The 24,811-nt window shown below is 43.0% G+C and overlaps 1 protein-coding gene across 2 annotated transcripts in view; it reads right to left on the bottom strand.

Moving 5' to 3' along the window:
- The window catches only part of ccdc28a (coiled-coil domain containing 28A), a 109,165-nt gene that overhangs the window by 74,754 nt on the left and 9,600 nt on the right, over positions 1–24,811 (bottom strand). For both annotated transcript variants that reach the window (XM_076723566.1, XM_076723565.1), the window contains exon 2: positions 21,160–21,245. The gene's annotated coding sequence lies outside the window, so the exon portion shown is untranslated. The remainder of the gene's footprint in view (positions 1–21,159; positions 21,246–24,811) is intronic.

The raw sequence follows: 24,811 nt of genomic DNA, 5'->3' as shown, positions 1-24,811 counted from the left end.
CTAAAAAGCACATTTTCTTTCATTCACCATTCACCAGCCTTTCTAAACACCTGGGGACGGATGCAGGTGCTCTGATACACCAGCTGACTGAGTCAAAAGATGAGGACAAGGAGTAAAGACTCACACATAAACACAGGGCGATAAAAATAAAAAGGCCAAGACAGAAAAACTCATTTCTGCCGTCATTTCCAACAAAGTGGATCGTGCTGCTTCTGCTAATTTCACATTATATACGACCAACCTCAGCACACCACAAGGACGTCTTCACACCGGCTTCCGTGATGAAGCACAGGGCACGGCTCAATAATGAGGTGTGTCTATTTTCCATTTTTATTTCGAGGAAGATCTTGTGCGTCAGCGCTCGATGATAAAGGAAACTCCTGGTGAGCTGCCAGTGATGTGCTCGGAGCAGCTGAACTCTGGTTATCCTTTGGCCCATTGTCAGAAATCATTTCTCTGAGCTTGTTGAGCAGAAGCAAAATTACCTTTCTTTCTGTTTGGTCCCAATGCCACGTGCCAACGTGTGGACTGGGCGCTGGGATTGGTTTTCTGGTTTTAAAAACACTGAAATTGTCGTATTCTTATGTGTATTGTGTGGTATTCTTCATTAAAAGACTGTTTCCACATTGACATTGTTGAAAAGCCTGTTTAGAGCCATTATGGACACGCTGGCCCGGTGACTTCCTCACACCAGATGTGTATAATGGGTGCTGACAGATTTACTCTTCCTGATGTTTAACAAAGCATAAGAATGCACGCCACACCTACTTTATGCGGGCGTGTTCACATGTATGCACACAAATTTACAATCGACAAAGTCCTGCACGCTTGCATACGCGCTTTAAGTCAAGCCTCGTCATTTCAGCACAGGAAACGCGAGGGTTGTCTTCAAACCTGCTTACCTCACTGTGAGCCCCACGAGAATAACACAGCAGTGTTTTTATAGTGGTATTGTTCTGCTCTTTGGACAGTTCAGATGAAGTTGACGACACAGTCATGACAATGGTGCAAGCCCTGCCAAGACTGTTAACTTTTGTGAGTCGAGAGGCTGCGTTTGAGCAAACTCTCAAGAAGAGCTCGTCCTCATGTGAACGAGGCGGGCCCTCTACCACTGCGACATGTATATCAGATGTTCAAAATGAGTCTTCTCAATATTTGAAAGATTTTACAACACATGAAATTTGTTTAACATAATAACGACGCTTTCAAAATACATTCGAGACCACAACATCACAAGCACGCTCAGTCAGTCCAGAGAAAAAACGCCTCCAACCACGGTCATTCTCCTGCACCACTTCCTGTTCAGGGCCACACAAGAGGTGAAACAACTTTTACTTCCTGGGTCAAAGGTCGGGGGCAGGTGTAGGATCGAAATGCAGCTGCATCCGCAAGGATATGGTAAAATGTATGTGTGTGTGTGTGTGTGTGTGTGTGTGTGTGTGTCTCTGGATGGGTGTGTTTGTTTTTCAAACCTTGAATTATAACCAGACGCACATCTTTGGATTTGAGATTTCTTCACTGAAAGAGATGTGAAAGATCACAAACACACACACACACACACACACACACACACACATGCACGCACGCCCGCACGCACGCACGCACGCACGCACATTTAGGTGCATCCCAGGTGAGTCTTCCCTGTTGTCTGTTGGGGAAACGTTGCTGCTCTTTCTGTCCAGTCTCTTTTGCGTGTTGCACTTGTCCCTGACTGAATCCATCTACTTTAATATGTGCATATTGTCATATAGCTCACTGGAGGGAGAACAGAGGAATACACATAAGTTTCTGGGCTCACCTCACCTCAAACACACACACACACACACACGCACACAGACACACACAGACACACACACACACACACACAGACACAATTTACCATTGATTGAACCAACTCAATACACTCACAGACAGTGTCGGCTTGAAGCAGGAGGACACAGCCTGTGGCAAGGTGATTGAGAGAGTACTGTGTGTGTGCGTGTGTGTGTGTGTGTGTGTGCGCGCATGCATGGCTGGCAAGAACAACCAGTGACATCTGCAGATGTGTGGCATTAAAGGCAGACATGAAAGGCCGATTTTACGTATCGGTCTCTCTTTTCTTTGTCTTCCTGCTGCTACTGATATGTATTTTGTCTGTCTATCTGTCTATCTGTCTCTCTCTCTCTCTCTCTCTCTCTCTCTCTCTCTCACTCTCTCTCGATCTATCTATCTAGCTCCCCTCCTCTCTCTCTCAGATGTGTCGGGGTCTTTAGTAGTGTGATCCAGAATCGCCTGCCGCTGCTCTTTGGGCTTCAAACACACAAGGTGAGATCAGCACACATGAAACGATCACAGAGAGGGACAAAAAGATGGGAGAGTGAGAGAAAGGCAGAGGTGGGAGGGAGAGGATGTGGGGAAAGAAAAAATCATAGGGAGGCTAGCGGCAGGAGAGGATGAAAGTAAAGGGTGGATGAAGAAGGGAAGAGACGAGAGAAAAGACAATCAAAATCTGTTGACTATGTTTATAAAGCACTGATGGTAGAATAAGAATAAAATGAAAAAAAGAAACTTCATCCTGTTCAATCAGAGTTTTATTCCTCCTCAAGTTACATCATTGTTATGTGGTGTGAAGCAAGAAGCGCACAGTGATTTTTAAAAGCTATTGTTGCATTAAAAGGCTCTTTGGAAGCTCCACCACCTGACTCTCGAGAGTCATCTGACAAGCAAGGAGCAGCCGAGCTGAAAAGATCCTTCTAAATAATAGGAAACTGCTGTGTAGCTTCAATTTCTTTAGGATGTGTCGAAAGAAAGGTTTAGAAAATGCCTATATGACAAATTAAACAAAAAACTGTTTACATATGACCATCACACACAAAAGGCCAAGATGTCTCCTGTAGCAAGGAGTTCAAGGAACCCACCGAAACTCTTTAAAACTTTCACCCGAGCCGAGCAAGGACAGACGAAAAAATCAAAGCACTTCCACACGTCCAAGGAGCCACTGTTCTCATCAGGACTGTTGTTTTAGTTGTGAGAGTTTCTCTGTCTGCCTCGCAGCAGTCGTGGCCGTAGTGAAGCTCTGGGCAAAGGGAAGTGAAGGGCACTGCTAGCTCAAGGCAAAGCCCAGTAGGTAGCGTGACTCACACAATACAGATACACACAAACATACACACACCGGCGTCAGCTCATTTTTACACTAACTGCACCTTTGTTGTATTTTACTTTTAAATTTACATGCTTTATAAAGCACAGCAATTGGTATTTTAGCAACTTAAACAGCCCTTTGTCTGGACACAAAACACGCCTAAAGTGTGGAGTTAACAAAGGAATTTTAACAGGAAATGTTCTGTAGAGAGGTCAAACTGTATCTTCGGCGGCGGGTTTTTTTTACTGTTATTGAGAGCAGCCTATGATTAAAATCTACCACACCACGGCATCTGAAATGTCTGAGCTGTCCAAAGGCATCACACTTGCGCATATGCACTGACATGAGGAAGCCCAAATGCAAACAAAAATGAAAGGACTCACTTCCACATAAACAGATGTTGAGCTGTGGCTGAGATGAAAGTGGCTGCAATAAATAAATGAGCACAGTGCTGCCTCGCCATTGTTCAGTGTGACTGATTAAATGACATTTTTAAATGATGCAACATTTGCATTGAATCCCACTTGATCAAACACAGGGACATGGAACATTTTGTGTGCTTAAGTGCCATTTGGCAACTACATATATGTATATATAGATACTGTGTTAAAGCTTTCTGGAATTTGCTGTGTGTGGAACTACTCTGGAGCGACTGTGCAGTAGATAGCAGCGGGATGCATTTCTAAAAAAAAAAAGTTGAATATTAAGAACAAATGGGCTCTTTCATGCTGTGGGAGCTGCTCTTTTGAGACTAAAATGAGAGAGAAATCCACTGAGCTGTGTGTTTTCTCGTTCCTGTTGTTCAATCTACTTTCCACCGCTGCTGATATCAGAGATAATTATGCTAATGCTAACGGCACTGCTAGCCTTCCCGGGTTCACGGTGTCAGCGTTTCTCACGTGACCCGAGACACTGTGCGAAATGTCAGCCTCCGCCCTGTGTGTGTATGTGTGTGTATAGACGTGTGTTGAAGAGAGATGGCTTGAGATAAAGGAGAGTTGGCCACAAGTGCGCACACACGCCCTCGCACATGCACATTTGCATGCCTTAACACACACACACACACACACACACACACACACACACACACACACACACACACACACAAGCACCAGGCTCAGATATTAATTAAAGTTCATTGCTTCAGTAATTAGCAGGGCAGGATAATAACAATATGTGACTTATTGCCCCCCCAGGTTCAGCTCTTCCTCGAACTTTAATTGAATGAGCGACATTAAAAACTTCAGAGGCCATTTGGCAAGGTTGACTAAACAGTCGTAAACACTAAAGGAAACACTTCAAGCACAGGCGACAGGCTTCTCAAAAACCATAAAAAGTGTCCTCTTCCTTTAGCTCCAGGGAAGCCATCATCCAAGTTGAGTAGGTTTAAGTTTCCTACTTCAGGCCCTGAAAAATATACAAGTTCCCACTTTATTAAGAACAGATCTACAAGCCCTGCAAAGACCTGATTTTATAAAAGAAAAAAAAAACTGTGTTAAAATACCAGAACTCAGACCATGCGCACAAGAAAGAAATGCTAATTTAACTCCTGATTCTCAGGATTTCAACACTTCAACCAAGTTTCTGCTGCAAAAAGAGACTCATCACTGCAGTAATCCAATGCCTCTTGCAGTGTTGACAGTTAACGAAATGTCTCCAGTCACAGAAAGTGCAAAGGAAAATAATGAGCTGAATGAAAGGAATAAGTCAACATTTTGGAAGATTCTGACCGACGGAGTCTGGACATGATTAAGAAGGCGAGAGGCAGGTGAACACAGCTGAACTGCTTACATGCAAAATTATTTCATTTTACCTAATGATATCAATGTTCTCACTCGTGGAAACAAAGCAAATAAGCACCAAACAGCTCTTGCTTTTAAGTCTACTTAAATGTGTGTATTTTGTAATTTACTGATTTTGAAGTGACATTTTTAAAAATGAGCCGTCTCAGTCTTTTGCTGCCTCTCTCTCTCTTAATTCTCTGCTGCCTCGTTCTCCCTTTCTCTCTCTCAGCGTCAAGCCAATCAATCACCATGCCTTTTGTGGCTGCTGTCTCGTCCTAAAATCTTATACATACACACACGCATACGCGCGCACAGATAGGCGCACATACACCCCCATGTACACATATACAAAGGCATACACACACACACTGTTTCTGCAGCGCCTTTGTGCTCCTTTAACCTTGAGGTCTGCAAGCGCCCAACTGTGATAATCTCTCAGACTGCCTTCATTACTGTTACAGGACACACACACTTACACGCACACACACGCATGCAGAGACAAGCATCAAGGAAAAGCACATACATTCAACGCGACCACACCTATGGCACACACACGTACATGAACACACACACACACACACAGGCCTGGTAAGAGGTGGAACATTTAAAAGCCATCTTTTTTTTTTCTCGCTATTGACTTGGATCAGCATTAGGCTCATCAGATAGTCAGGGCAGTGCTGTGCGTGTGTGTGTGTGTGTGTGTGTGTGTGTGTGTGTGTGTGTGTGTGTGTATGTTATTGGCTGTCCTCCCCCTAACTGGCTAGACGGACACAGCCTCCAGGAATGTCAAACCTCCAACCTGCATTCTGATGTGGGCACCAGCAGTCACTTGTACACCGTCACCCACCGTGCATTAGTGTGTGCATGTGTGTGTGCGTGTGTGTGTGTGTGTGTGTGTGTGTGTGTGTGTGTGTGCGTGCGCTTTGCTCATCTTTTGCACAGTTGTCTGAGTGACAGGCCCTGGGCGTCGCGGTAACCAGACAGGTACAGAAACAAAGTGGAGAGATGGGGAGGAAACTTGCAACAAAACATCATTACCTGATCTGTGTGTGCGTGCGTGTGTGTGCATGCGCGTGTGTGTGTAAAGGTGATTCTGACAAAAAGTTTGTATATTTGGTCAAAATGCACACAAATTTAAAAAATATTTGACTTTTATTCCTATGTATATTGGCAAGGTTGGACTATGCTGTGTGTGTGTGTGTGTGTGTGTGTGTGTGTGTGTGTCTGCCCTTTAAGTGCCAGTGACAGTGGCTTGGCATGCGATCTGCCCTGCCAGTCAGTCACCCCGCCGCTCTACCTTTCTCTTTCATTCGCACTTTTCCTCGCCTTTCATCCCTCTGTTCCCTTTGCGACACAACCTGTGGTTTTGGAGAAAGTTTTGGATGATTGATTCTTTCATCTTTTCACCAGCGAGTGTGTGTGTGTGTGTGTGTGTGTGTGTGTGTGTGTGTGTGTGTGTGTGTCAGTCTCAATCAATTGTCTTTGCCTGAGTCTGCTTTCCTAGCTTATCAAAACTGGTGGAGTGAAAGAAAAAAAACCTTGACTTTTTCTACAAGTTCCTACTTACAATTCACTACTGAACAAAAAGCCGAATGAACACTGGAAGCCATTATTAAAAATCAAAATGGAAGACGCAGCAGGGTTGTGACCTTAAATTGTACAGCAGCACTAATACAGAGCCGATAAAGGCTCCCTGCTTTTGGTAAGACCAGAACATTTTGAGCATCAAGTATTCTCTAAACTTCCAACTTTGGTGAAAGTTGTAAAAACATTTTTTTTTTTCCACCAAATCAAGCCTTTCCACACGATAGGGACGTTATTGTTGGTAGCTCATGGGCACATTTGCGTACAATATGCAACAAACATGATGACCATGGCAATAAAATAAGGTTTATTTAAGTGAGGAGCACTTGGGTCAGTGTCATTGTGCCCTTCATTCATGTGAGAGAAGTCATAGGGAAGGAATTTACAATAAAAGCAAAAGAGAGCAGCAGAAGAGCGGAGAGCAAATTAAATTTATCAATGCAAGCAAACCCTTCAAAAGAAATCTTTGTATGGATATAGTACAGCTATAATTGAAACGTCATTCAAATTTACAATAAGAAGCAAGGAGGGCAGCAGTGGAACACCTTTTCTTTCTTCATGCAAACAAATCATTTAAAACTCTCTTAATCCGACAGTATGCTCTGATTTTTTCTCAAGAAATGTCACAAAGAGACACAATCAGTTTCTCGAAAGCTCCTATGAGCGAAGGAAGTCAAAGACAGGACAGCACTGAATGTCCACTCTGGTTTAGCCACTGACACACGCCACAAAACAACAACATCCTTCCACCTTGCCACTCTCTCTCCACTCATATCCCGTTTGCCTTCTACGCTGTCACGACTGAATAAAGGCAAAAATGCCAAAGAAACAAAGAAAAGGATAAAGTCATGGGCAATGGACCAGTTCAACCCGCTGTCATGTCAAAGCGTGTAACACACCCGCTGGTCCAATGGCGGCCCACCGTAGCCCAGGCATGAAAACAACGCCCTCTCATTCCATTAGCAATAATACATGTGCAAGGTCCCGTTAGCCTTTCAAAATAAAGCTTGCTGAGAAACATTTCAGGTGGCGGAAGCCGTTTGCTTCACTTTAGGCACCAAAACCACTTGGTTAGCCTGAGAAAAAGATCACGGTGTGGCTTAAAACCCTGGTGTCCTGTGTGAAAGTGGTGAGAGTGGTCGTCCACTCCCTCAACAACCCCCTTTACTGGTTGGGTCAAGTGAGCTGTCAATCAAAAGGTCAGCTGCCATTTCGACAACAAGATATCGCCTTTGTGTACATGAAGGCCAGATTGGTAGAGATCTTGTATTTGGGGAGGTTAGAGACAGGTCTGTAGTCACTGATGGGTTCGGAGTGGGCTTCTTTAAAAGCAGCTTAACAACAGAAGAGTTGAGTGAGCGAAGAAAAACTCCAAATTATAAAGAGGCGTTGACAAGGGTTAAACACCTCTTTCTAAAAAATGCTTTAAAAAAGGAGGTGGCGACGGGATCAAGGGAGGAGGTGGGACGGTTAAGACTCTGTTCCAGGATCATCAGCCCTGACTGGTGTAAAATCTGTAAAAACAGTGAATTAAGAAGGAGGCATTGTGTGAGGAGCGTGAGTGATTACGGCAATATTTGCCCTCATAGATGTTTGTCTACAGTAGAATAGAGAATCCTTGAATTGTGTGTGTCTATTATGTTTTTCAAATGCGCCTGCATTGCTTCTCTAATTTTTGAGTCAAAACTAATTAATAGATTTTTGTAAGATGCTCTAGAAATTGTGTGTTTACGCTATTTACGCGCACCCCTTCAGCGCTCTCTCTTCTTTCCTGCTGATCAATTCTTCAGGTCATCAGGTTAGACTCGCTAATGGAAAACGATCCTTACAAACAAAAACTCCCAACAGTTTAAACTTGCTCCAGTATTTATGAGCAATACAAAATGAACCGTTTGAAACAGTCGTACAGCTTTTTTACGAGCTCAATCAATTTAAGAGAAAAAATAAGCCTGCTCACAATTCATGGCGAGATAAAAGGAGTTCACATTATCACATTATGAGAAATTATTTCAAAAAGACATAAAAGACAAGGTAATGACCTAGACAGTTACAATTGGAGAATCGGTGTAAAAAAAAAAAAAAAAACTGCTAGAAGAACTGCTGTGAGCTTGGCACCGCTGATGGGACTTTCGTCTGACTTTGGGCTAAAGAGATTCCAATTAATTTTTTTGTTTGTTTGCAATTAAGTTTGATTGAGAAACCTCTTCATCTCATCCTCCATTGAAGAAAAGTATTTAAATTTCGCACTTGCAGCCGTAGACAAAAATCTTCCTCTAAGTTTCTCCGCCTTCGGAACAGTATTTAAAGCCATATAAATTAATCCACCATAAACAAAAACATGTAAAATCGAGGATGAGTGAAGCGAGCCAGTTCAGTGTACACATATTGAGACACAAAACGACAACCTTTTCTCAATGCCCCGACAGCATCCTTGGAGAGATTTAATTTTCCCTCAAGTGCCTGCCTCCCATCTCTTAGAAAAGTATGTTGTCGCTTCTCCACAAGGTTCCCCCACTCGGAGGATGCCTCTCTCTTCAGTCGGAGTTCAAGTGTCTAATCTTCTGTGTCTCAAGGTCAGCGTTTGTATGCACTCTTAAGGGTCTTGATTCAAACAAATGAGAGAAGAAAATTAATCGGAGGCAATGTATGAAGTGTTGAGAGTGTGTAGTCATGTGTGTGCAAGCATGAATGCAAATAATTGTGTGTGTGTGTGTGTGTGTGTGTGTGTGCGCGCGTGTGTGTCCAACTGGAGTCGGCGGAGGCAGAGCTCAGCTGCTCAGGTCCCGGGCCTGATGGGATTGAGCGAGGGATGAAAGAGGAAGATAAAAGACGGGGACAGAAAAGGTGAAAGAGGGAGACCGATCGCTGTGCAGAGCGGAACATTGTTCTCTTGATCACAGTCAGGAGGTTGTGTACGTTTCTGTCTCTGTTCGCTCCAAAATATGTGTCAATGCCATTCTGTGCTTACGTTTTCTTGTTTTTTTTTTTTTTTGGGGACATCAAGGCAATCGCAGCTCCACATAAAGACTTCCTCAGACCCAAAATCCAAATTCAGGGGTCAGCATGGGGAAACGTGGTGAGGCTGGCTGCGTTTAACCTCAGCATCTACTTCTAAAGTGCCTTTGGGCAAGACATTAAAGCCATTTCAGACATTTAGGTCCAGCAGTGTGGTCGCACAGAGGATGAATATAAAGCAAGGTGTTGAGGAGCAACATGCATACTGATTAAAAATTCTTCTTGTTGTCACATACATGAAAATAAAGCTTTGCACAACAGCACAAAAGATCCCATGGGGTCATCATAAAAAGGATGGAAGTCCTTTGTGAAATGTAGGTACTTTAAAGTGGCCGTAAAAAGACAGGCTGCAGTTTGCACTCATTGTAGTGTAAATCATATATGATAATGTGCGATAGATATTTTGCACTTAGAACAATCATATACTTTAAACTGTAAACTTTAAATGATTAAGAATTGTTAGAAGAGGACGCAGGAGCTGAAAATGGAAAAGACAAAAGTTCTTGCCAACTTAATGTTAGTTCATCAAGCCTTTCTATGTAAAGCCTTAATCACAAGGAAAATTTGATAACTGGAGAGCTGAGCGGTGAAAGAGAACAGGAGGGGCTCCATTTTCATCCCTGTCATCCATCCATCCGTCCCTTCCTCCTCTCCACTTTTTATCCTCCAGTCCCTCACATCTATTATTCACCCCATTTGGCAGCCAGGTTCACACCTAAATAAACCTCCAACCACGCTGTGTCTCCCTCCCCTTTTCATGTTCTCCTCATTCTATCCAGAGTGTCCTCTTATGAATGCATTTCTCTCTGTCTCCATCTACTCACATTATAAGTCCCTTCTTCTAATTTGAGATATTCCGGTCTGTTTAATTAATTTACAAAAACACACCGAGGTTTTAGGGTTTTTTTTTTTTTTTTTTCTCGATAAGGTTTAGATGAGCTATGCTTTTGTAATAATACACTTTTGGCAAGGACTAATTATTCAACAGTGACATTTCTTTTTATAGTAAAACTGCTGCTTGTATAGTTAATCCACACCTGCCAGCCTTAACTGTTAAATATTTCTAACCGTCTTTAACTCTTTGCCAAGGTTGACTGAGTCATTATTCCAACTCCAACCACACCCAACCCCTGACCACCAAAACAGTCTTTATATCCACAACACAAGGATGTACAAGCAAACACTCTGACAGATTAAGTGGAGCATTATTAAGCAGTCAGTCAGCATTTGTTTGCGCACTCACACACACATCACTCTGGTCCCATCTGCTAAAATACGCGTGTGTGTGTGTGTGTGTGTGTGTGTGTGTGTGTGTGTGGCCCTGTTAATACAACTGTGCTCCTGTAGAAGACATGGACACACACAATAAAGCAAGTAAATGACCACCTTTAACTGATTTTTGTTGTTTCTTTCCAACTTCTTTTCCAACTGTACTCAGCTGGAGTTGAATTCAAAATCAACTGTGATGTTATCAATTACAAATGTGTTGGCATGTCAAAGTGACACACACACACACACACACACACACACACGCCGACACATTCACATTCAGAGGTAACACTAGGTTTTCCCACATGTGCCGACTCCAGATGGCCTCAAAGAGACAACGGGTAATGCCAACATCACACACACACGTTTGAGCGCGCACGCACATACAAAGTAATGACCCACCCCCGAGACCGCTCTAACCAGGTTTCATGCAGGGATCAAAAACAAAGTATAAAAAAAGAAGGCGGAATCAAAAACGGACGGCGCTGAGGGCTTTGCAGAGAGGGAGTGACAAAATTACCTCCCTTACAATAAGAGGAAAAACGGAAAGATCTTTGTGACGCCATCAAAGCAATGCCAAGAGCGCCGACATGTGTGGCTCACACACACACACACACACACACACACACACACACACACACACACACACACACTAGAAAAACTGAGTAAAATGAAAATGAAGTCAAAAAATATATTTCACATATCGGCTGAAGAATCCAGCCTCTCACCTGAGGAGCGTCAGGAGCACATGACAAATTCCAACGCTGACCTTTCAATGACACAAACATGCTCGGCTTCAGGGACACAGTGAGTAAGACCAAGCAAATACACACGGTCCAAAACTGAGCCATGGACAAATCATCTACAGCACCAAACTAAATGACAGTGTGTGGTTCATGGTCAACCATCAAACATGTCCGCATATCTACATGTTGTTTGCCAATGACTCTCAAAATGACACATATGAACTACTAGCGACAGCTGTAGTGGTCGTTCGTCATACAGGACCTTCATGCAGTTTGCTTCGGTTTAGCCAAAAAAAAACTACTTGGTTAGGTTGAGGAAAAGGCCATGGTTTGGGTACATTACTGTTACGTATGTGACATAACTTAAGGATGTTATCCAAGTTAAAAACGTGGGTGAAAGTGTTTGTTTGACCCATCGATCCACCCCACCTCCTCCATACGCAGACGTCCTTTCTCTTTCTACAACATTGTACAACTATGACTTGTGTCACCTCACATTGTTCCCTGCAAACTTCATCCATCCTCAACCCAAATCGGCTGTTAAGTAGTGGAAAAATGCAATGACTAAATTACTGTATATCAAAAGATAAATCAACAAACTAATCTATAGAGTGTGGCTGTTAAAGAAGTGCTCCTCACAGGCATGTGACTGCTACATGCAACACAGGTGTATTGAAGGGAACAGAAAACCAAATGTGGACACATAACGTGAGGTTCCCTGTTATCATGTGACCGAAGCAATAAAATAAACCACAACAACTGAAGGAAGTCCACAGGAGGTGATTGAGAGCGTCGCGTCACAGTAATCACCACTGAAGAAGACAGGACGGTGACGCCACCGTCTTGATTCCAGTGATGTCGAAATGTGTGTTATAATTAGCGTGTCGACGTGGTGCCGTCAGCTTCGGCCACCCGCGCTGCATTTGATGTTCCTCCTCCACTCCCATGGCTGGGTCACATGCATCATGTTGAGTCAGCACTTAATACTGATTGTCAAAAGATTATTGTTGATTGGAGAAATGTCCTTCTGCAGCAGAGTAAAAGCGAACCCTTGACAGAGCTCACCTGGCTTTTACCATCTTTATGCTCTGCTCTTTGCCCATATTACTGAGGAAAAAAACTTTAAGATATGCTGTCCCTCTCTTAACCCTGCAGGAAAATGGTTTATCTTTTGTCAGAACATTCTGATGTTTCTGAGCTGGGAAGGCAGAGCAAACACTAAATGACAGAGCTAATTGTTTCACCCCGGAGTCCATTCTGTCTCTCTCATTCCTTTTTACTTCGACCAGTCCCTTCCATCTTTTCTTCTAATTTCTCTCAATTACCGTCTCCTTATGCTCTCTCTCCTGTGTGTGTGTGCATGTGTGCGTGGGTGACCTTCCTGAACTGTACGGCCATTTATGGAGATTAGATAAAGTTGCCTCTTGCGTGACTCATTGGCATGCATTAAGCAGAGAACAACAATAACATGCACAGACACACGTACAAACGCGCACACACAGACAGACGTGAGCACGGAGACCATCTTAAATCGGGGATATAGGGCCAAATTAAAGGTAAAAGCACCCTTGGTCTTCTTCCTTTGTGAGACATCATCTGTTTTTCAAAAAGCCATGTTCAGTGTCCTTTTCCCTTGTCTCTAATGGATTTTTGATTTTTCCAGGGCATGCAACACAATTAGCTCGTCTTTCTTTTTTATTAATGACACATTTACTCTTTTCTTTTCCCTCGCTGTTGTTTGTTCTTGCACTAAATTGGAGAGCGAAGAGGTCTTAAAAGGTGCATGCCGTGTGTGTAGGTGTGTGGCAGTATGAGCAATGTGAATATGCTTAGGGCTCATTAGTTTTGTTTTGTATTTTTATAAAACCTATAAATTTATCATTGTTTATGTTAAATAAAAAACAGATGAAAATCGAATAAAAAGCAAAATAAAGGCACACAAATCAATGTGAAAATCAGATTAAAACACCATTTGCAGTCAAGACACTGTAGTTTCACCATTTACTGTTTTTAATAACTAAGAGACTGCCGTGCATAATCAGCTGCTGCTTTGCATTTTCTCCCCATTTTTCTTGTTGCTGGTATTATAAGTATTTATAAGCACAAGGGGGCCTTGTTTAGTGTAAAGTGAAGACAACAGCCTTCTTGCAGTAGCAAATACAGCCACTCTGCAAGTATAAACCTAAAAGTTGAAACCTTGTCTCAACAATAAGCAGCCATGGGCTCCTCTAAGCAGATGACTACAATCTGAAATTAAAATCATTGATGCCCACACAGCGGGAGAAGGCTATAAGAAGCTTTCAGAGAGAACTGCTTGTAGGATCATCAGAAAGACAAGTCAAATGCACGATCATATTTTGGGCTTGTTTTGCAGCCAGTGGCACCTGTAACATTTCACAGGTGGAGGGAAGAATGGGTTCAATTAATACCAGCAAATTCTGCAATCAAGCATCACACCATCTGTAAAAAAAGCTGAAGATCAAAAGGCGATGGCTTCTACAAAAGGATAATGAACTGAAACACACCTCAAAATCCTCACAGTCCCCGACCTGAACATCATTCAAAATCTGTGGATAGACCTCAAAAGTGCAGTGCATGTAGATGGGCCAAGAATCTCACAGAACTACGTAGAAGCCTTTAGACAAGGAAAACGGGTGAAAATCCCCCAAACAAGAACTGACAGAGTGGCTACAAAAAGCCAAGATACAAGATATGATACTTGCCAAAGGAGGCGTTCCTACTGACCATGGTCCAAACCCCAAACAGCCCTTTTTCCATCATCATTTTAGAACAGTAAAAGATGGACTTAAAAAAGTAATCTGATCTGAAACACTGAAGGAATGTGTCATCTTTAACTTCATGATGTTTGGAAACCAATCTTTTACTCCCAGTAAAAGAAATTTTGACCGGGGGTGCCCAAACGTTTGCGTGCCACTGTACATAAAAGCCAATGTGAGCAGACTGTGGAGCATTTTCCATTCATATTTGCAACATGAGAGTTGGACGTGTTTCAGTAATCAAAACACGTCACACATGTGACCCCATCGCGAGCATGCAAGAGCACTGTGGGACTCAAACACTCACCTGCAATGTGCGTGGGGCGGTCATTGGTGAAACGCTGAAAGCATATTAGACGTATATAATGCACTCCTGGGAGACACACAGGTAAAAGAACAGCAGCCTCTGTGCACCCTACACTGGCACAGCTGACATCAACACACTAACAGCCAGACCTTCCTCCCACTCACAAATGTCAGCAACAGAAGAAAGATGCATAGAGACAGTAGGGGAGATGAAAACATGAAACCTGAACGTCTTCAGGTCAGTCTCTCGGTGTTATGTTTGTCTTGACCAGGGCTGCTGTGCTTTGCTGTATTATTGAAATGCTTTGTTGATACGAGTTCGCAAACATGTTTACTGTGTGATCCTCACAGTGGAGAGTAGAATGACAAAGATGACATACATTAAGATGGAGTGGAAGTGTTCAATACCACATTGTGTGCCCCTGTGGGAGCTATATATATATATATATATGTGTGCACGTGCGTACGTATGGACTGTATCAATGCCTGCATGCTCCTCTCTCTTGGTTTCAGTGTGTGTGCACATGTATTGGCAGTCCTGCAGGTGCTCATGGCCACAGTCAGTGTGCGTGTTTCACAGTTAGCTGGTGAGGACACTGAACCACGTGTCAAGGTCACTACACACAGAGTCCACATTTTAGTCTGTTTTCGTGGACAGTATCGAAGAAACAAAAAGGTTCAGGCAAATCTTCATCACCGATAAACTCTCATCCTGACGAGCACAACACTGGAGTATTTTTTCTGAAAATCAGGGAACCTGTCGAGGATCTCATGGCTGCATTTTGCAAGGAGGAACCAGGGTCCAAGTTTAGTTCCTGGCCCATGCTTCATGACCCCAAAACAGCCCCTGCTCTGGATGTAGTACGGTACTTTCTCATGGTTCTTATTTGAAGATATAATTGCTCCATCCTCAAAACTGTACTGCGCAAATGAGCTGTAATTCATTTCTAATGAATAGAGGTGGTGCCGGGACACAAACACTCGTCTGAGAGACGTACTTCAATACAAATTTACTTCAGTATTTTTTATTATTATCAGGTGGCTTTAGTTACGAGTTTCTTTATAAATCTTTAGAAACTAAACATACTTCTACCAGTATTTCTACAGTGTTGTATTAATAATTTTGTTTAAGCAAAGCGTCTGAACACTTGCACCACCACAGCTCGACAGAGAACATGTGAAGCAGACGATGCATTTTGACAGAAAACACCTTCATTAGATTGAGCCAAAGCAATCGTCTGAGGGACAATTAAGTCTTCTCATTTTCTAAGATTGAATTCATTGAAATCATTCCAGGAAATTACTGCTGATTTTAGAAATGATGTGCTCATGTGGGAAGATTAGCGAGAATCCCTCATTTTGATCAAACATCTGCGTGCAGAAAAAGAAAAAAAAAAAAAAAAACTTTCACTACTTCAACTACCAGCATCTCCTGGATTTTTCGAGTCTTTCCACCTGCTTCACACTTGACTCTTCAACACAAAGCTTCACTTGGCCTTCATGTTTAAGAGTTCTTCTTCACATGTTGGTCTATAATTCACCCTCCCCATAAAAAACAAAACAAAACAAAAAAACCCACTTGCATTTGCATCTTTTGTGCCTCCACCTTTTTTCCATGTTTCATTTTCACTTCTTGTCTTTCACCGTCCTTCATGCTGAGTCCTTTCACCACCAGGTGCAGCTCTGTCATTCGCTCATACGGAGCTCGGCTACACAGACATCACACCAAGACACAGACACCCAAATGAAATCAAGCAGAGCTTTCCTCCTGAGTCCATGTCCCACTTCCTCGCCAGACAGTGCATGGCCATACTGCCGCCATGCGACTGACGGACTTCTGGCACAGAATGGCAGAGCGGCGGACACAAAATCCCTCTCAAGGAGCAGATGCTTGCTTCCTCTTGACATATGCCCCCGAGATGGAGCAGGGTGGAATTGGAGGGGAGTGCAGGGGATATTAGAGGAGGGGAGAAGGAGGGTGTTAATCTGGAGGAGCAAGGAGAGAGCAGAGGAAATGAGGATAGGATCAGAGAAATGGAAGGAGAAGGATGCGAGGAGCATTCTCAAGTTGTTTGATATTATAGATTTGTTACATGTTAAAAAATCCTGCTATGAAATCTTAAATCTGAATTCAAAGTCATTATGATTCTGAACTGTCAGTCTGTCATGTAGGTTGTTCTGGAGCCCTTTTGAGGCCATTAAGGATGAGGATTTAAAGAAAAGCTCTCACTTCCTAATAAATTAGAGCCAAGAGGCACAGGGCCAATGTCAGAGAGTTTAAAAGAGAGAGGAGAAGAGAGCCAGAGAGGAAAGTGAGCTCCTCCTAGGCTAAAGATGAACAGATGGTGTTGTGTAGCGAAAGTGGAGTTATGGAGGGATGAGACAGGATGAGGCCAGAGAGAAAGGGATGAGGGGATTTCAAGAAAGAGTTGCCACATTTGGATCCGAATCGCCTGTTTCTCTTTGCATCATTTCCACTCTGCAAATTCTCCTGACGGGACCAAAGCCCACGACAAAAAGGACGCGTTTTAAAGAAACCGAATCGTGTGTGTTGATCGGTCAACGTTATTCAGGTTACTGCTGACTTTTGCTGTCTGAATGTATTGCCACTGGCCTTTTGTGAAAAAATGGACAACAAAAATAGACATCGCAGTCACAGTCACTTTGAATTGATCGGGATATTTTCGAGCGGTGGGGAACGTACGTGCAATGAAGGGTCATGATCTGTTTTCAGAACAAGAATGTTTTCATCAGTGGCTCTTTTCAAAGACTTCACATTAAACTGACCTTGGTGTTTCAAAGAAAGGAAGAAGAAATAACTATATTTATATTTATATCTACATTTATATATTTATGTGTGTTTGATTTCAAAGATTGGGTCACCAAAATGACAAAAAAAAACATACTTTCTTACTTAGCTCTGGTAGTAGTCATGCAGGTACTTTTAATTTGATTCCCTTGGGTGTATTTATATTAATTTATGAGTGTTTTTGCTGATGTCTCAATACAGCCAAGCTAGCTGGTCTGTGCTAAATGCTAACCAAACAATGCTAACAGGCTGACGTTTAGCTGGTACGATGTTTATTGTGGTTGTGTGTTAGCCTCATGTGTGGTGATAGTATCATGACTGGGTTCACTTTGTGAACACATGATTGTATAAAGGAAGGGCTCAGGAACACTTCGTTGAGCCATTGTCAGCTGTTTTTATGTATGTTTCATTCAACTCCTTTATCAAAATTGTGGTGCCACGAGAAGTATTTTAGTGGCGTTTTTATGTGAAACAACCCTTTAAAATGACTTCTTAAGTTCCTCAAACTCACTTATTCTCAGTTATTGCTCCAACATGCACTCTCAACTCTAATATTCTTCTCCTCTTGTCAGACTTGTCCATTGTTTGTCATTTACTGTGAGCCAATAAACACACAACATTCTGTACATCCAGGCCTGACACACATACTTGCAAACACAAACACTTCCCCCAACCAACACTGTTGCAAGGTGAAATCTTTTCATTAAAGCAAACAAACAAGCACAGAACACACGCACACTTAGAGAGCGCCATAAACAGCAAGCTTTCATTAATACGCACAAGAATTTAATTAACAGCTATTGATAAGCTTCGTCTGTCTTAAGGACATGTTTGTTTGTGAATATGTATAAGTGTGTGTGTGGGGGGTGTGTGTCTGTGTATCTTAAGGACGCGTTCGTTATACAGTCATTATATGCTGATCTTCTTGATTTGTCAAGCGTGAAGAGAAGCACACATACACACTGGTGCAGAGGAAGATATGAACGCGGTGTGTTGACGGATTAGATAGGACTTTTTAATCATCTTAATTAAGCCCAATTGCTATTTGTTGAATATGTGGCATTTATGAAGTTCACAGGAACACAAAAGCAGATTGAGGACTAATTAAAACTCAAGAACTGCGTTTTATGACAAGAATCTGTTAAGAAGCGAGAGCTGCTCTGTGGCGAGGAGACACTGAGCGAGCGCACAGTACGATTTCTGCAATGATGGTAAAAAAGCGCTATGAAGAGTCAGCTTCTGGATTTGAAACACTTTTTCTATCATCATACCTGGGAATTTGGGAAGTTTTAGCACCGATTGTTCAATTGTTGGGACACTAGCGTGATGCAAAACATGAAGTGCATTTTAAGTGTGTTACAGTGCTTCCTATGCAGAAGATCACTTCTGGCCCTCCATCTGCAGTTTGCACCACAACAAAAGAGTGACTTGACGTCATCTGCAAACAGCCTAGAATGCAAGTTCATCCCGATGGTCAGGCAAAAATAGCGCATAAGTGTCGTGCCAGTTTTAAGCAACATGTTCGGTATGTGTAACAGCACTGTGAATCCTGTCGAGCTGAACCTCTCCACGCGGGATGAGGCCAATCACGGTGGCCTTGAGAGCTCAACACAATGCAACTTAAGAAAACACACATGCGAACAGACAAAACACAAGCAAATTAAGAAAAACATCTTCACTAATTTGACAACATGTGGGGCATTTAGTAAAGTGCTTCACATAGACAAAAGACAACCAAATACAGAAAAGCTGCAGGGAGCAAGGACGACAAAGGAAACTATTTCCAGGGGACACTAAGACGTGACGGCGCTCCCTGACACGGCTGCTGCGTTTCTGGATTTGATTGTGTTTTCTGTATCTGCAGCATTTTTCTAAACGCTGTGGATGTGTTGTCAAATTGGCAAAGATGTTTTCGTAATTTGCTTGTGATTTGTCTCTTTGCATGTGTTTTTATCAAGTCGCATCTCAGGGCCACTGTAGCCAATGGTTACCAACCTCTTTTGGCACTTAAATTAAAGCAGTGTCTTCTTGTCTCTGCGTCACAGGTGTTTATAATCCACTGAGATTTGAAGCTCAAAGAGGTCAACGGATGCAATATTTTCCAAAAAGAGAGTAAAAAAGTAATAATAATAAAGGTAATAATACAAATTTGTGTAACAGAACTTGTTTCATCTTCTTTCCTCTCACATTAATCAGCTGACAGCCCCTCAGATTTACACTGGGCTCGGTTAAGTAAAGGTTTAATCAGGTGTTTTAACGGGTCTTTGCATTTCAAAGATCATTGTTGTGGCTGTATTTAATATACAGACAGGGCAGAGTCTGAATTTGGAAAGGAGAGTTTAGACTTCACGGGTAGGTATATGTGACTGTGTGTGTGTGTGTGTGTGTGTGTGTGTGTGTGTGTGTGTTATAAGATGAATGTCTGATTCTTCTGTGGCTGGCAAGAGCCTTCGTACAACAGTAATTACAGACTCTCGCCTCTCTGGAAGATGATCCAGGAGCGAGATCGTACACACACACACACACACACACACACACACACACACACACACACACACACACACACACACACACACACACACACACACACACACACACACACACACTGCCTGCCAAAAGACAACACCCAGCACTCGCCTCCTAGATGCACCCGAGGAAAGAATAACTGTCACCACGCACACACACTCACACACACCTTGCACCTGAGTACACTCACGTGCCAGCAAAAGGCCGCAGCACCGTCTGTTCCTGCTACACGCGCTTTTTCTCACACAAACACACACACACACACACACACACACCCTCTGTCTCTCTTCTAACCACTTACTTTTCCTTTTCATTTCACAATATACGCATGTTTATTTGCAACAAACGCACATTTCTATTGTTGAATCTACGCAGCAGATACAGGCCTGCACGAGCAAGAACCTTCCACAATGTTCTGACCAACCTCGAATGTTGTTCACCAAGCTCGAACAACAAGTCCAACAGCTGGATCTGAAGCATTTCATTTGCATAGCATTTGCTCTGCATTCATGTTTTAAATAGATAATCAAACCCCACAGCTGTGGCAAGCTGATGAGTTTGACATAAAGGTGTGTTTTGTTGTGTTTAATGTCATACCAAAGTACAACAGACCATGGTTGAGATGACTTGATCTTAAACCACTGTTATTACGAGATTTCTTCACAACTCCTGCAGCTTACTGTCACAAAGTATATCACTGGCTCTCCTATCCGGTCTTAGCCACAGACGATAAAGATGCTGTATTTGCGCGAAGAGAATGAAGCAAAATTGGACTTCATGCACACTTTTTTGTATTTTCATAAATACACACTCATGGAAATGATCGATTTATGTTAAAATAGTAGATGCAACACGTGAACAATGTGCAAAATGTGCCACTGACAGATGTGAGTAAACACACATGACAGACGATGCGTGAGCTGGTGTTGATGTTTCTGTGTGTGTGTGCAAGTTAATTGTCTCAAGGAGTAAGACAAGCCTTCGTACATCATTAATACAAACACACACATGTTTAGCAGGTTGCCACCTTACCCAGGTGGCACACACAATCACATGAGCACACACACATTTAGCGCGCTTAACACCTTGTAAAAACCCCTGGTGACCCAGAAGAAATCACAGATTGAAGATGGGACAACAGGAGGATGAGGAGCAGGAGGCAGAGGAGGAGGACGAGGAGGAGGAGGAGGAGGTAATAACGCGAAGAGGGAGGAAGACACACCTGTTATTAGCTTTTCTCCAGACGGCTGATCAGATGGAAGTCGGGTCGGACGAATCGAAGGAGGGATGATGAGACAGAAGGAGATCCTGGGAGAGAAAGAGAGAAATTGTCAGGCATGAATAATGGATGGCAGGTCCTTGGAGACCATGTTCAGACATTAATAATGGATAAGACTCAGCTGGAGGGGGCAAGGAAACACCTCAGCAGAATTTACCTGAGGAAAGAGGAACGACAAGAAAGTACTTGTGAGATGCTTCTTGAGAATCTGACAAACTTTTTGTCAGTTGAGACAATTTTCTCAACTCTGAATTCAAATTCTAACATGGTGATGATGATTTCTTTGAAATCTTCATCAATCCTTTTCTGTCAGTCCTCCTGTTATATGTACACAAAGTCGATATAGATGGAGTCATCACCTCCAGAGGAACAGCAACTGTTACAGACTTAAAAACGGTGGAGGTTCGTTTCAGTCAAAGAGTTTTGTTATTATATCGCGCCTGAGTGTTTTCATATCACTGCCAGATCATGTTACCCTCTATTTCCTGGACAAACACCTGACCCTCACAGGAAGAAATAGAAGTCCCTGACAGGAAATAATCCCTCAATCATCTCGCATTAAACTTAGAGCAGCTTTCAAACACAAAATGTCGTTAAAAAAAAAAAAAAATCTGTTAGAGCAATCCTGCAAAATGGGGGGAAAAGTAACCAAACCTGTAAATGTAAATAAGATTGGTGGCCATTCCAATCAGATGCTTGAAATGATCACCGCTCTGAATCCCCCACTGAGTCTGATTTTAAATCGTCTGTGAGAAAAGTTGTTTTCAGAGACATGCAGTTACACCGCAACCCTTCAAAGGACAAGATAAACCTTCAATTCAAGTAAAATTACTGAAAAACAACGGAACATTTCCTGAGAGGGCCCAGGGGTTGAGTTTAAACATTTCCAACGAGAGTGGTTATGTGCCAGATTGAAAATCAGACGAACCAAAAATTCTAAATTCTCTCTGCATGAGAGGAGCGACAAGGAGAGGGCGCAAGCTAACTATCATTTACAAAGGCCCTTGTGCAGACACCCACACATGCACAGATGCTTACACACACACGTGAGACAGAAAACACGGATGCTTCTACACACATCCACACGCATATTCATGCACACTCGCAATGAGACACACACGCTAAAACACACAAAGTAACACACTGAGCTTGGTGTGCTGCCAGTTCCTGATGACACTGAGAGGGGAGAAATAGGGAGAGTGCACACACACACTTTCCATTGCATTGTCCTGCTCCCTCTCTTCCTCCATGTCTGTTACATCCTCTCATCTTCATTTCACACACTCGCTCCCTCTTTTTCTATCTACACACTGACACACACACACAGGCAAATGAGCAGCACACTTAAACTAAATGGGTGGCCTGATGGTGAATCACTGTCATTTAGTAACAAAGACCTCAGCTTGTTGTCCCTTCATCCCACCCCCCCTTTATCTGACACACACACACACAACACTATACACAAAACAACACACATATTCCACATTCACATCTACTGTGACACACGTGTGTGTCCGTGAAATACACACACACACACGCACACCGTATGGGTGTATAATTACAGTGAGTGAAGCAGCACTAAGGAATAATTACAGAGGCTGTTTGCTGTTGTTGTTGTTGTTGTTTCCAACAAATAAACCAGTACACAAACAAGATGGAGGGGTGAGCGGCAGGTCACGCCATCTCTATGATGACGCTGTAATACAGTGCCATCTCCCAAATCTGGATCTGTTCTCTTTTACGCTCTCTTTCTACTCTGTATGGACAGAAGTATGTGGACACCTAAACAGCGGAACTGCTGAGCGTCTCATTCCAAAACTATGGGGTCCATCTGCTCCGCCACTCTTCTGGAAAGCCTCTCCGCAATGTTTTGGAACAGGGCGGCAGGGATTTGCCTCCATTCGGCCACAAGAGCGTGAGTGAGGTTGGCCACTGATGTTGGGTGATAAGGCCTGGCTCACAGTTCGACCCAAAGGTGTCGGATGTGGTGGAGGTCAGGGCTCCGTGCAGGCCAGACTTGTCCTTCCACACTAAGGTGGGAAAACCATTTATCCATGAAGCTGGCTTTGTGAGGGGCCTTCCATAAACTGCAGCCGCAAAGGTGGAAGCACACTTCTGTCACGAATACAACTGCGTGCTGAAGCATTCAGACTTCCATAAACGATGAAAAAAACGGCCAAATCTGCGGCGTCCACATACTTTTGGCCTCAAACTGTATCTCTTTTTATCCTCCTTCTCACACACACACAAACACACAGTGCCCAGGCAGTCACCTGCACTGAAGGTAAATGGAGTGTGAGGTTTTACCGGTGCTGTGATTGCGGGGTACGGCTCAGGAGGAAATAAGTGTTTGGTTTGTTTATGTGCTATCAGACAGCAGGTGGCGGAGTCAGCACACCGCCTCTTGACCCACACTGGGGAGAGGGGTGGACTGAGGTCTAGGCGGGAGGGGTGGCGCTCGCAAAACTTCAGTCTAAACATTTCTCCAAAGTCTTGACAAGAGGGAAAACGTTGACGAGTGAGCCAATGTTCAAAAATGACCAGAGAGCTGAACGAACAACAGAAAGTGAATGTTAAAGGGACATCACAGCGCTCATATTCACAAATAAAAGAATGTGCTCGTCAGTCTGAGTGTGTGTGTGTGTTTGGCCTGCATGTCCATCAGTATCTGGCAAAGGCTGTGTGTGTGTACTCTCTGTACATGTGTGTGGAGCGGTAGGGGAGGTGCGAGGTTGTGAGGGTGAGGGTTATCCCACTGCGTCAGAGAGAAAGAGGAAAAAGAGAGGAGGGGGCTCTCTTGCATGTAGAAAAAAAAGGGGAGATGAAAAATGGCCGATAAACGAGTGGCTTTGTTCTCCTGAAGGGTTCGGGTTCAGCGGCGGATGAAGAGCTAACTCTTACTGGGAAATCACAGCTTGGCACAGGTCTCTGTCTTTCATTTGTTTGCATTCTCTCTCTTTATTCCTCTTCCTAAGGCTCAGTTTTTAGAGTTTTTATCTCTTTTTTTCTTGCTCATTCCGTCCTTTTCACTATCATTAATCATTTCTGACTCCTGTTTTTTCTGCCTTTTATTTACCCTCACATAAACCTCACCGATGAATCTCATATGACCTATCTGCTGTCACCTTCCATCCTTCAATCCCTCCATCCATTCGTCCTTTCTGCTCCTCGTCTGCACGTCTATGCTTTCAGGTCCTGTTGGAACAAGTGGGATGTCCACTGAAATCTCAATGACACGGCGAATACTCCACACAAAAAAGCACTGCGAGTGAGAGATGTGAAAAATTGGGCAGAAAAAGAGAGATTAATTGAGATTAAAAAAAAAAAAAGAAACAATAACTAGTCTCTGTGTGGCCTGTAGAAATACAACAGCAATGATTAAACAGAACTAGCTCTTCACACATTGTGCCAAGTGGTAGAAGGTGTAAAGTCAAGACATTTTGACCTATTTACCTCTAACTAAAACAAGACACAGCAGCAGCCCCTCAAAGCCAGACTGCAACCTGTGTGCAGGTCTATATTTTGGAATGCACCTTTGTCCTGATACCTAAACTCCTGATACCGTGTTAATAATCAAAGCTGGGTCTAGTTATAG

Source organism: Chaetodon auriga, chromosome 23 (genome assembly GCF_051107435.1).
Source record: "Chaetodon auriga isolate fChaAug3 chromosome 23, fChaAug3.hap1, whole genome shotgun sequence".
Taxonomy (NCBI): domain Eukaryota; kingdom Metazoa; phylum Chordata; class Actinopteri; order Chaetodontiformes; family Chaetodontidae; genus Chaetodon; species Chaetodon auriga.
This window is presented reverse-complemented; position numbering and strand designations above follow the sequence as displayed.